The following is an 11,105-nucleotide window of genomic DNA, read 5'->3' on the forward strand; positions in this document are numbered from 1 at the left end:
GCCCCAAAAGACCTACAGACTATTTCATATTTGAGAGAGATGAGTAAAGCTAAAGCTAAAGTAAAGTAAAAGTAAAGCTAAAGCTCATGTTTTTGAGTTATTATCAAAATAAGGATTTTTGTCCACTAAAATAGTAGGTTTCTTTCTTCTTAGTAAGATCACCTCCTCATTGTAAAAATATCAGTCTTTGTGCAACAATTGTGTATTAATTGAAGTACTTAAAGTAAGAGTGTATTTTTAATTCTATTAATAGGCTCACAGATTTAGAGCCAGAAGGAACGTTGGAAGTCCTCTAGTACCCCGCCCCCCCATACACACCCTCTTTTTTTACAAAAGAGAAACTGAAGCCTGGAAATGGGAAGTGATTTGCCAAAAGTCAGCCAGGTAGTAAGTAGAAAAACCATAATTTGAACCCAGAGCTTCTGACTCTAACACTCTTTCCCCCTAACTATGCATTCTCTCAATTCAGAACATCTATTAAGTACCTACTGTGTGCTAGGCACTGGCTATGGAAAAATGAAATCTCTCTCCCTAGTGGAGTTTAAAGTCTCTGAAGCCATACAAGTTATATGGATGATTCAGTGTTATGTATGATATGTATTTCCCTCCTGTCAGGTATCATCATCAGATGATGATGATAATGAAAGCATTTATGTAATCAGGTCTACAAAGAGCTTTACAAATGCTATTTCATCTTATCCTCACAATGGTTTTGTGAGATACAGGGGCTTCCATTTTACCAATGAGAAAACTGAAGTAGAAATTAAGTGACTTGATCGCGGTTACACAGCTAGTAACTTGGATGAGGTTGAATTTGACCTTAAGTCTTCCTAACTCCAAGTCCAGTGCTCTATCTGCTGGCTGCCACTGAACCCAGTATGAGCCAGAAAAGTGTTTGAATTTGGAGCTAAGAAACTAGAAGCTCCACCCCCAATTCTTACCAATAATCACTCTCAGAATATTCTCTCATTTCTAAGATGAGAATGTCCCCTGTGGTCCAGAGGAGCCCTTTGCATAAAGTTCTCCTACTCTGGACTTATTTGGAGTCCAGATTCATTCTGGAGGTGGCCTGATCCCAAAGAGAGAGAATAGGGCTTCTCAGCCTCTGGCTCCTAATGTTCCCACCCAAGTTCTGGGCAAAATCTCTCAAATCATTTCCACAAGCCTGTACGAAGCACTTAACCACCAGACCATTTTGCCCAACACTGGGGATGTGAAGAAAAAAACAGTCCCTACCCTCAAGGAGCTCGTTCAAATGAGGAGACAACAGGCATATAAAGGAGTGCACAAATGATACACATAAAGCAGATGGAAGGGAGGAAGATATTAGTAGTGGGGGCGGGGAGGTCCAGACTAGGAAAATTGGTCCAGATGGAAGAAATGGCATTTAATCTCAGTCTTAAAAGAAGCCAAGAACCTCAGAAGTGAAGGGGATGAGAGAGAACATTCCAGGGATGGGGAACAGCATAGAAATGGGTCACAAGCAACCAGTATGACTGGACCGGAGAATGTGTGGGAAGGAGTAACGTGCAAGACTAGAAATATCACAAAGGATCGGGTGGATCAAGTGTTTTAAAAAGCAAACAAGAGAATTTATATTTGGTCCTAGAGTTAATAAGGACCAACCACTGGACATTACCAGACTTGCACTTTTGGAAAATCACCTTGACATTAGCATCCAAGATAGATTAATTATAGAAAGGAAAAAGCTAAGTCTAGGAAGCCATCCAGTAGCCCAGGTGAGGGGTGATGAAGAACTGGTGGGGTGGCAGGATAAGTGGAGAAAAGTGAAGTATGAAGAGAAAGTAGCCAAAAGTTAGCCAGGTAGTAAGTTCTTTTATAAAGGGTCAAAGATTTCTATTCCAGCAAGAAAAATTGAATGCAAATACTATTGGGAGTAATAGGAAGCAAAATAGCCCTTAGAGATTAGAAAATAGTAAATGAAATTCATAGCGAGTGTAGACCGAGACATATTGAAGAAATGAATTCAGCCTACCGCCTTATGAGAAATGAAGAGATGGCTGGTATGAGTGAAGAAGACTTATATATAACCTTTCCTAGGCTGGAAGTTAGTAGGTGGCAAGAAAAGGACATGGTAGCCCAACAGCCCATGCCACGGCCAGAGATGGTGCTTGGGGGCCACAGGTGAGTCCTGCCACATTTGGCTTTCATTTGTCATCTTGGCGGACTTTCTCTCTGACCTCCTGGCTTTGAAGGTGTTCTCTGGGTGTGGGACCTAAATTTTGCCATCTTTTTATGAATAGTGGAAACTGGACTGCTAAATTAATCTTGTTGCTTAAAAAGAGGTCATAAAGCAAGAGAGAGGTGAGAGCTAGAGTAAAAGGGGATTGAGGAAACACAATGGTAGAAGGAAATCAAGCAGAAAGGAGGAGATGAGTTATTTGAGGAGATGGTCCCCCCCTCATTAGGGACCTTGAAGGGCATTCATAGGCTAGAAAGTGTCCACAGAAGGATACACAGGATGTGAAAGAATGTGTCTATGAGGGTTAGTTGAAGGACCTGGAGATCTTCAGATTTGAAAAAAAAAAAAGATTCAAGAGACACATAATAGCTGCCTTTGAGTAATTGAAAATCCTATGGGAGACAGATCGGACTTGTTTGGCTTGACCTGAGAAGGCAGAAGAGCAAAGGGTAAAAGTTACAAAGAAACAAATTTAGTGCTAGGGGAAAAGAAGACATCCCTTTACTCAGTATTCATTCCTTCCTTCAAAGTGCTTACTATGTTCTAAGCACTATGCGAGATGCTTTGGATACAAAGAAAAATAAAACTACCCACATTCAAGCTATTGGGAGAAAAAACAATCTTTATAAATGTAGATAAATACAAAAAATATACACAAAGTCCAAGTGATCCCAGAAAAGGGAGGAGGGTATTCAGGATAATCCTAATTGCTGGTTCTTGAGCTGAAGGTTAAAGGAACCCTAATACAAGAGCTTGTGGCTAAAGAAAGTTAGAGATTCTTTGTCAGAGGTAAGGATAATAACTCCAAGGCCATGGGAAAGTCAAGTGAAAATCAAAGAAAGGGGGACACGTAGGTGTATTTTCCTAAAGAAGAAGAGACTTCTGTCTTCTTTGGGAAGAAATAGGCAGAGGATATGTGATATTTGGGGAGTATGTTAGAGAGGGATTTTTGTTGAGGTAGAGGCTGAATTTGATAGCCACTGAAGTCACTTCTAATTCTGAAAGTCTGCAATTCTGAGACTGGAGTGGGATGAGATGGGAGGAGCAACCTTGCAGGGAAGCTCCAGGAAAAGGACATTATTTATTTCTCTTGTTTTTCTGTTAGACATTGATTAATAAATAACCTAGGGTGCACCTACCTACAATGATAAAAATCAAAATGTTTAAAGAATCTATTTAAGGGGCAGCTAGATAGTGCAGTGGATAGAACACTGGTCCTGGGGCCAGGAGAACTAGGGCTCAAATCCTACCTCAGAGACTGTATGACCCTGGACAAATCTCACATAATCCTAATTGTCTCCCAAAAAAATCTGTTTTTTTAATTGAAAAATAAAAAGCAGAGCCGTCAGGTCTGTATGCGACAAATTTCAATATTTTCTAGATCTCAATTGTATGGATAATGAAATTCCTGAAGTGGTCACATTATTTTAATCCAAGCTGTATACTTCTACTGAATTAGAACCAATAATCTTTTCTATTTATACAACATATATCTTGTATATCTTTTTTTGTTTGTTTGTTTTGTTTTGTTTTGTTTTGGCTGAGGCAATTGGGGTTAAGTGACTTGCCCAGGGTCACACAGCCAGGAAGTGTTAAATGTCTGAGGTCAGATTTGAAGTCAGGTCCTCCCCACTTCAGGGGTGGTGCTCTACCCACCGCACCACCTAGCTGCCCCAATCCTATCCTCTTTAGAATAAAAAAGATAAGCTTTCTGCATAGGTTAGGAGTGGGGGAAGTCATGTAAAAACAAATTATGTCCTTTGAAAGTACTTAGGCAACTGTTGCCTATGACACCTCACTGTGGTACAGAGATGATCTTGTTTCCCCCCTCCCATTTCCAGGGACATTGTTTATTTTTATATCACTCTCCTTCCATTCTATGCAGAAAGCTTATCTTTTTTAACAAATAATTTAAAAGAGAACCAAAAAAAAAAGTTTAGCAATTTTTTTTTTTGCAAAGTCCAGCAACTGGATATTAACTTATGCCAATAGTAAATGTACTATTTCACACCCAAGATTCCTCATTTCTGCAAAGAGAGGAGAAAGGTGCCCATTCATATTTTTTTCTTTTGGACTAAGCTTGGACCTTGACTTTTTGAAGGCTTTGTCAATAGTGGACAATTACCCGACAGACAATGCAAACTAGACAAGGTTCAAGCATGATGCATACACTCTTCTTGTGTCTGAGGAGAGGATCAAACCAGCTTTTTTTTTTTTTGGGGGGGGTCAATTGAGTTTAAGTGACCCCAGGGTCACACAGCTAGTAAGGAAACACAACTAATATGTGAAGTCACATTTCATGCACTGTATCTACCACCTAGTTGCCCCCAGACAAACTAATTTGTTTTTTGTTTTGTTTTCTTTATGGTTTTTTCCCACTTAATAGTATTTTATTTTTTCTAATTACACATCAAGATATCCTTCAACATCCATTTTTGTAAGTTTTTGAGTTATAAATTTTTTTTCTCCCTCTCTTCCTTCCCAAGACAGCAAACGTCAGATAGAGGTTACATATGTACGATTATTTAAAACATTTTTTTTATGGTCATATTGTAAAAGAAAAATCAAAACAAAAAGGAAAATATCCCAAAAAGTGAAAATAGTGTGCTTCAATCCACATTCAGTTTCTGGATGCAGATAGCTTTTTCCATACAAAGTCTATTTGTCCTGGATCACTGTATTGCAGAGAAGAACTAAGTCTATCACAGCTGATCATCACACAGTTTTGCTGTTACTATGTATAACGTTTCCCTGGTTCTGCTGACTTCATTCAGCATCAGTTTATATATGTCTTCCCAGGCTTTTCTGAAATCAGCCTGCTCATCAGTTCTTATAGTATTCCAATACTTTCAAATGCCATATCTTATTCAGCCATTCCCCGATTGATGGGCATTCAGTCAGTTTTCAGTTCCTTGCCACCACAAAGAGAGCTGCTACAAACATGTTTGCACGTATGGGTCCTTTCCCCTTCTTTTACAATCAATCTCTTTGGGATTCAGACCCAGTAGAGACACTGCTGGATCAAAGGGTATGCACAGTTTTATAGCCCTTTGGAGATAGTTCCAAAATGCTCTTCAGAATGGCCGGATTAATTCACAACTCTATCAACAATAAATTAGTGTCTCAGTTTTCCCCTCCAACATTTATCATTTTTTTTCCTGTCATCTTAGCCAATCTGATTGGTTTGAGATGGTACTCAGAGCTGTTTTAATTTGCATTTCTCTAATCAACAGTGATTTAGAGCATTTTTTTCATTCGACTATAAAACCAGTTAATTTTGAAGGGATCCATCACCAGACTGACTGCAGGATGATGGATTTTTCACCAAGAAATCAACAAAGAAGGTGCTGGGCTGAATCACTAGAAATATAGATCTTTTAAAAGTACTTCAATAATTATAACAACTGACATGTATTTTGAGTTTTGCAAAGTGCTTTATTTATCTCATTTAAGTTTCATAATAATGTTGAAAGTGTGCCAGGTATTATGGTTATCTCTTCTACATCAAGGGGATTAAGGCATTGGCCCCATGATATGGAAAATCTGATAACAAGATTTGACCTTCCCTTTGGACCAGAGAAGTCTGAATTATTATGATATTAAAAGATAAAAGTATGTTGATATTATACAATATTATACATATATTTTATACATTTTTGAGTTCCTAAACCTTTTCTGTATCATCTGCTGGTTTTCCAGTGTTATCTGCCACTTCTGAAAAACACCCCCAGACTCCCATTTAATTTCTTGTACCAGCTCACGATATATCAAAACCACAATGGGGAAAGTCTTAATGTGGAAGAGATAACTGTATAATTTCCATTTTACAAATGAAGAAACTGGGGCTTTGAGAGCAGGTATGACTTACTTCAGGATCTCACAGTTAGTAGCATAGAAGGTGTTATTCAAGTATACCATACTTTAAGGATGAGGATTTAAGGATGAATAAGAATCCAGACAATGAGGGCTGGGGGGAAGGGGAAACGATGTTCCAAGAACAGTGGGAACAAAATAGTGGAAGACGGAGAGAGCCAGAAAAAACTTCTCTCGTGCTATTTATTGTCCCTATTCTTTGGCCCAGCTGTTACCTGATCTTACACTGCCCTCTTCCAGCACTCTGGCATATTTCTGTTCCTTCCAAGCTCAAGCTCAGCTTTTATCTCAATTTCCTTAGCTAAAGGTATCCTCTCTCTCCAATTTTCAGGGGTCCCATTACCTGGTTCTCTCTTTACTGTCTACCTAACAGTTCATTTCTCAATGTTATGTCCATATTTCCTCAGCAAGATATAATGGCAGTAAAGGCAGTAACTAATTTGGTTTATCTTCATATCCCCAGCATCCAACATAATGCTTTATACATTATATATGATAGGACTGGAGCTGGAATTCATAAGAATGATGCAATCTAGTGAAAAAAAAAAACTTTTACTAATACAGATTCACACCTTCTCTGTAATTTAATATGTTAGGAAGAGGTGTCAAACACTGATCCAACACCCACAGCACTATTCAAATCGAACTGAACCAGATTAAAGTAATTGGGAAAATTGGGGGTAGGATTGGAAAAATTAAAGAAAACTGAGAAATAATGGACTAAATAAAAATACAACAATATATAATGTCAATATGTGGTTTTCTTAAAAGCTTTTTATTTTCAAGATACATGCAAAGCTATTTTTTAACATTTACCCTTGTAAGACCTTGTGTTCCAAATTTTTTTCCCTCCCTTCTCCTATCTTCTTCCTCTAGACAGTAAGTAATCCAATATGTTACATAAAAATATAAATATCTTCATACTTATCATGCTGTAGAATATGTGCACTTATGTGGCTTTCTAAGTTAATATGAAGTCCACAGGGATCCTTACGGTTTAATGGTCACTATTTCCATTTAAGTTTGACACCATGGGTCAAAGTTATGTTGGGTATTGTGAGATTAAGCAATAGTCAGCTGAGACTTGATCCCAGCGCTAGCTCTATCCCCTAGGCTATGCTGCCTGTGCTATGGGTATTACCTGCAGTAGACATTTCATGAAAGTTTGTCAGATTGAATGAAGAAACTGAGACTGAGACAAAGTGTTTTGTTCCATGTTCCAAGGCTGGTGAGTCACAGAACCATATCTCCAGTTGAACTCTCCGGAAGACAAATCCACTGCTATTTTGACTCTGCTTTTCTGCTCATGGTGTCTGTAAGCTACTAGGGACCAAAAAGGCAGTGCAGACATGGCATTAAAAGGCAGCATAATCACTAGCAAAGCTTGTATTAGTTGGACAGAAGGAAGAAATGTTCTATCATTATTTGATCCTGGCAGAAACCTCTGCCATTATGATCAAGACTTGAACTCAGGTCTTCCTGACTTCAGATCCAGCCCTTTATCCTGATTTACTTAGCTGTCAAGAAAAGGAAATAAAATTTAGCATGGCATCCTTGGGATAGGAAATATCTATTTTATATATTGTGTATATGTCTCAGCTTTACATGATTGCTTGAAGCAACTTATGCCCTCAACCTAACCTTGTTTTTTAAAATTTTAATAGTATTTTATTTTTCCAGTTACATGTAAAGATAGTTTTCAATATTCATTTTTGTAAGATTTTGAGTTACAATTTTTTCTCCCTCCCCCCTTCCCAAGATAGCAAGCAATCTGATATAGATTATACATGTGTAATCATTTTAAAATATTTTCATATGAGTCATGTAGTGAAAGAAAAATCAGAATAAAAAGAGGAAAGCATGAGAAAAAAGCAAAGAAGAAAAAAATATGAAAATAATATGCTTTAATCCATATTCAGTCCCCATAGTTCTCTCTCTGGATGGGGATGACATGTTTTATCCCAATAGACTTACCCTTGTAACAAGTCTGGAGAAACTATTTAAGAAGGTATTCAGCAAGAAGACTAACGGCACTAGAATAAAATGAAAGATTTTATAATATAGACAGTTCTTTTTTGAGTTTGAATTCCACAGCTTTGCTCATTAGAGATTGACTAAAAAAAAATCAGGAAAGAGCAAAAAGCCCTGATTCTATCATTGATAAACTGCATTAACTTGGCTAAATCACCCTCCTTGGAGCCCCAACTATATACAGAAAGCAGTTGTATTAGATGATTCTACTATCTATTCTCATTCTAAATCTGGTCGTTTAGGGTAACTTCTTCCTTATGGAGTGGTAGAAATTAATGGTGTGCCTCTTCTATCCCTAAACCAGCCAACTTCAAAAAATACTTTGCTCCCCCTATAGTGCTAACTCTTGTTACTAAGCAACCTATTACTAAATTCAGAACAACTGATGTTTCAAAAGCTGTTTCTGATACTAAAAATGATTTGGGGCAAGTTATTCATCTATAAAATGGGCTATGACTGTTTATTCTGCCTCCCTCTTAGGGTTTTAGTGAAGATCAAATTATGTGAAGTCCTTTCAAGTCAATGCCATTTAGTGATCAGTTGAAGTGAAAACTGACCTTTTTTTTTTTTTTTTTTTTTTTTTTTTTTTAGCCTGGAAAAGACTCAGGAGAGAATATGTTAATGAGGTGATTCAGGCTAATTTCTATAGCCTTGTGATGGAGAGAGCCATCTGCGTTCAGAGAGGACTATGGGGACTGAATGTGGATCACAACAGTATTTTCATTTTTTTTTTTTTTTTTGTTATTTGCTTGCTTGTTTTTTTCTTTCTCATTTTCCCCCCTTTTGATCTGTTTTTTCTGTGCAGCATGATAAAAGTAGAATTATGTTTAGAAGAATTGCACATGTTTAATCTATGTTGGATTACTTGCTGTCTAGGGGAAGGGGGAGTAAAGAGGAAGGGAGAAAAATTTGGAAAACAAGATTTCTCAAGGGTGAATGTTGAAAACTATCTTTGCATGTATTTTGAAAAATAAAAAGCTATTATTAAAAAAAATGTTAGCAATCTTCTTCAAATATTTGAAGTGCTGTCATTTTGAAGAGATTGTACTCTTGGGAGAAGAATTTGGAACACAAGGTTTCGCAAGGGTGAATGTTGAAAACTATCTTTGCATGGATTTTGAAAAATAAAAAGCTATTATTAAGAAGAGAGAGAATATATTAGCAGTCTTCAAATATTTGAAGGACTGTCATTCTGAAAAGAAATTGGATTCTTTTGGGTTGCCCAGAGAGAAGAACTAGATGCCTAGAAGCAGATTTAGCTTTGTGTTATGGAAAAATGGATCTGAAATGTAAGTTTGGAAGGGACCTTAGAAGTCCATGCAGTCCAAACTCCTGAACTTAACATAGATCCAGATAGTTAACAAATTGGAGGCCAAGTCCCCTTGAACTACTCCTTTCTACTTCCTAATAACCAGAATGATGGCTGAGTGAAACCAGAAACCTTTTTCTCCCTAAAATCTTTAAGCAAAGGCTAAAAAAACACCTGCTTTGTGCATTGGAGAGGAGGGGTTTGTGTTTCTGTAATGGTCTGGACCAGGGGACCTCTGGAATCCTTCTAGTTTGGAGATTCTGGGAGGTAAGATTAGCACTTTATAAATCATAGGACTGAGGGAATTGTGTGTTCTTTTCCACTTTCCACCGGCCTTTCCACCTGAGAAATTTTTACATAGCCTTAGATATATAAAATAGATATGCAAATCAAACATTTAATGATAATTCATAATTTTGGGACCCTTGAATTCAATGACACCAGCCCCTATGGAGTCACAATCCCTACAATTAAGAAGCTTTGATGTAATAATGTCTCTCATTTAAAACAATTATTGATGTTTTGTTTCTACATCACCTAATTGCACTGGCAATCCCTTTTCCCACATCCTAGAAAATCATCACTCGTGACAACGAATTTTCAAATTTTCAATTTTATTTTAAAACATGGATGGCACTTAAGATGAAAAATGCTATCTACTTACAGAAAAAGACCTTGTGGATTCAATGAAGAATGAAGCATACTTTTTTTTTTGAAGCCTACTTTTTAATTTTCCTTGGGGGGGGAGGGGGGTTGATCTGTGTTTTCTTTCAAAATATGACTTCTATAAAAATAAGTTTTGCATGATTGTACATGTGAAATCTATATCAAATTGCTTGCTTTCTCAATGAAGGGGGATGGGAAGGAGAGGAAGAGGATTTGGATCTCAAAGTTTTAAAAGATCAATGTCAAAAAAACTTGTCATGTAATTGGGAAAAAATTTTGAAAAAATTAAATGAATTTGTATAAAGTAAAAAAAAACAAAAACAAAAAAAACAAAACATGTTTTAATCTGCTTTCAGGTCCATCATTTCAGGTCCATTTTTTTCTCTGTGAATGGACAGAATTTTTTATTTGAGTATTTCAAAATTGTGTGACAAATTTTAAAGAGGAAAAGCTTCAGCAAAACTATACTGAAAAAAGTCTTGACACCTTATACAGAGTTCCATTCTAACAGTCCCCAATCTGGGCAAAAACAGGACACAAGCCAAAAACTCCCATCAGTGTTTCCCAATTATCCTATCCATAGCTCGCTTTGATTACATGTTTTCTGCCGCATTAATCCAGGACGGCTTAACGTTTCTCTGCCTTTTCACCCAAGAAATAGATCCTGGGTATATAGATATATAATAGGTATACAAAACAAATATTATGTTATCAATAACAAATCATAAATTTATTTCGAAACAATTCTTTGATATTCACAAATATACACAGTTTTACCGCTTATTAAAGATGAAAATATTTGCATACTGGGATGGATGTGCTTGTTTACTTTTACATAAAGAATTAAATGCTGGTCGAACATTGGATAACTCTTCACTGTTAAGTTTTTGGCCACCCCCACGTTTAGTTACTTGCCCCCCATACGGGATGCAAGGCACAGTTTCGGGGGCTTTGCCTTATACTAAGAACTCCTTGCGGACGGGACTTGTCCGGCCCGTTTCTGCACTCCCGACACTTGGGCAT

Source organism: Sarcophilus harrisii, chromosome 1, assembly GCF_902635505.1.
Source record: "Sarcophilus harrisii chromosome 1, mSarHar1.11, whole genome shotgun sequence".
Lineage (NCBI taxonomy): Eukaryota > Metazoa > Chordata > Mammalia > Dasyuromorphia > Dasyuridae > Sarcophilus > Sarcophilus harrisii.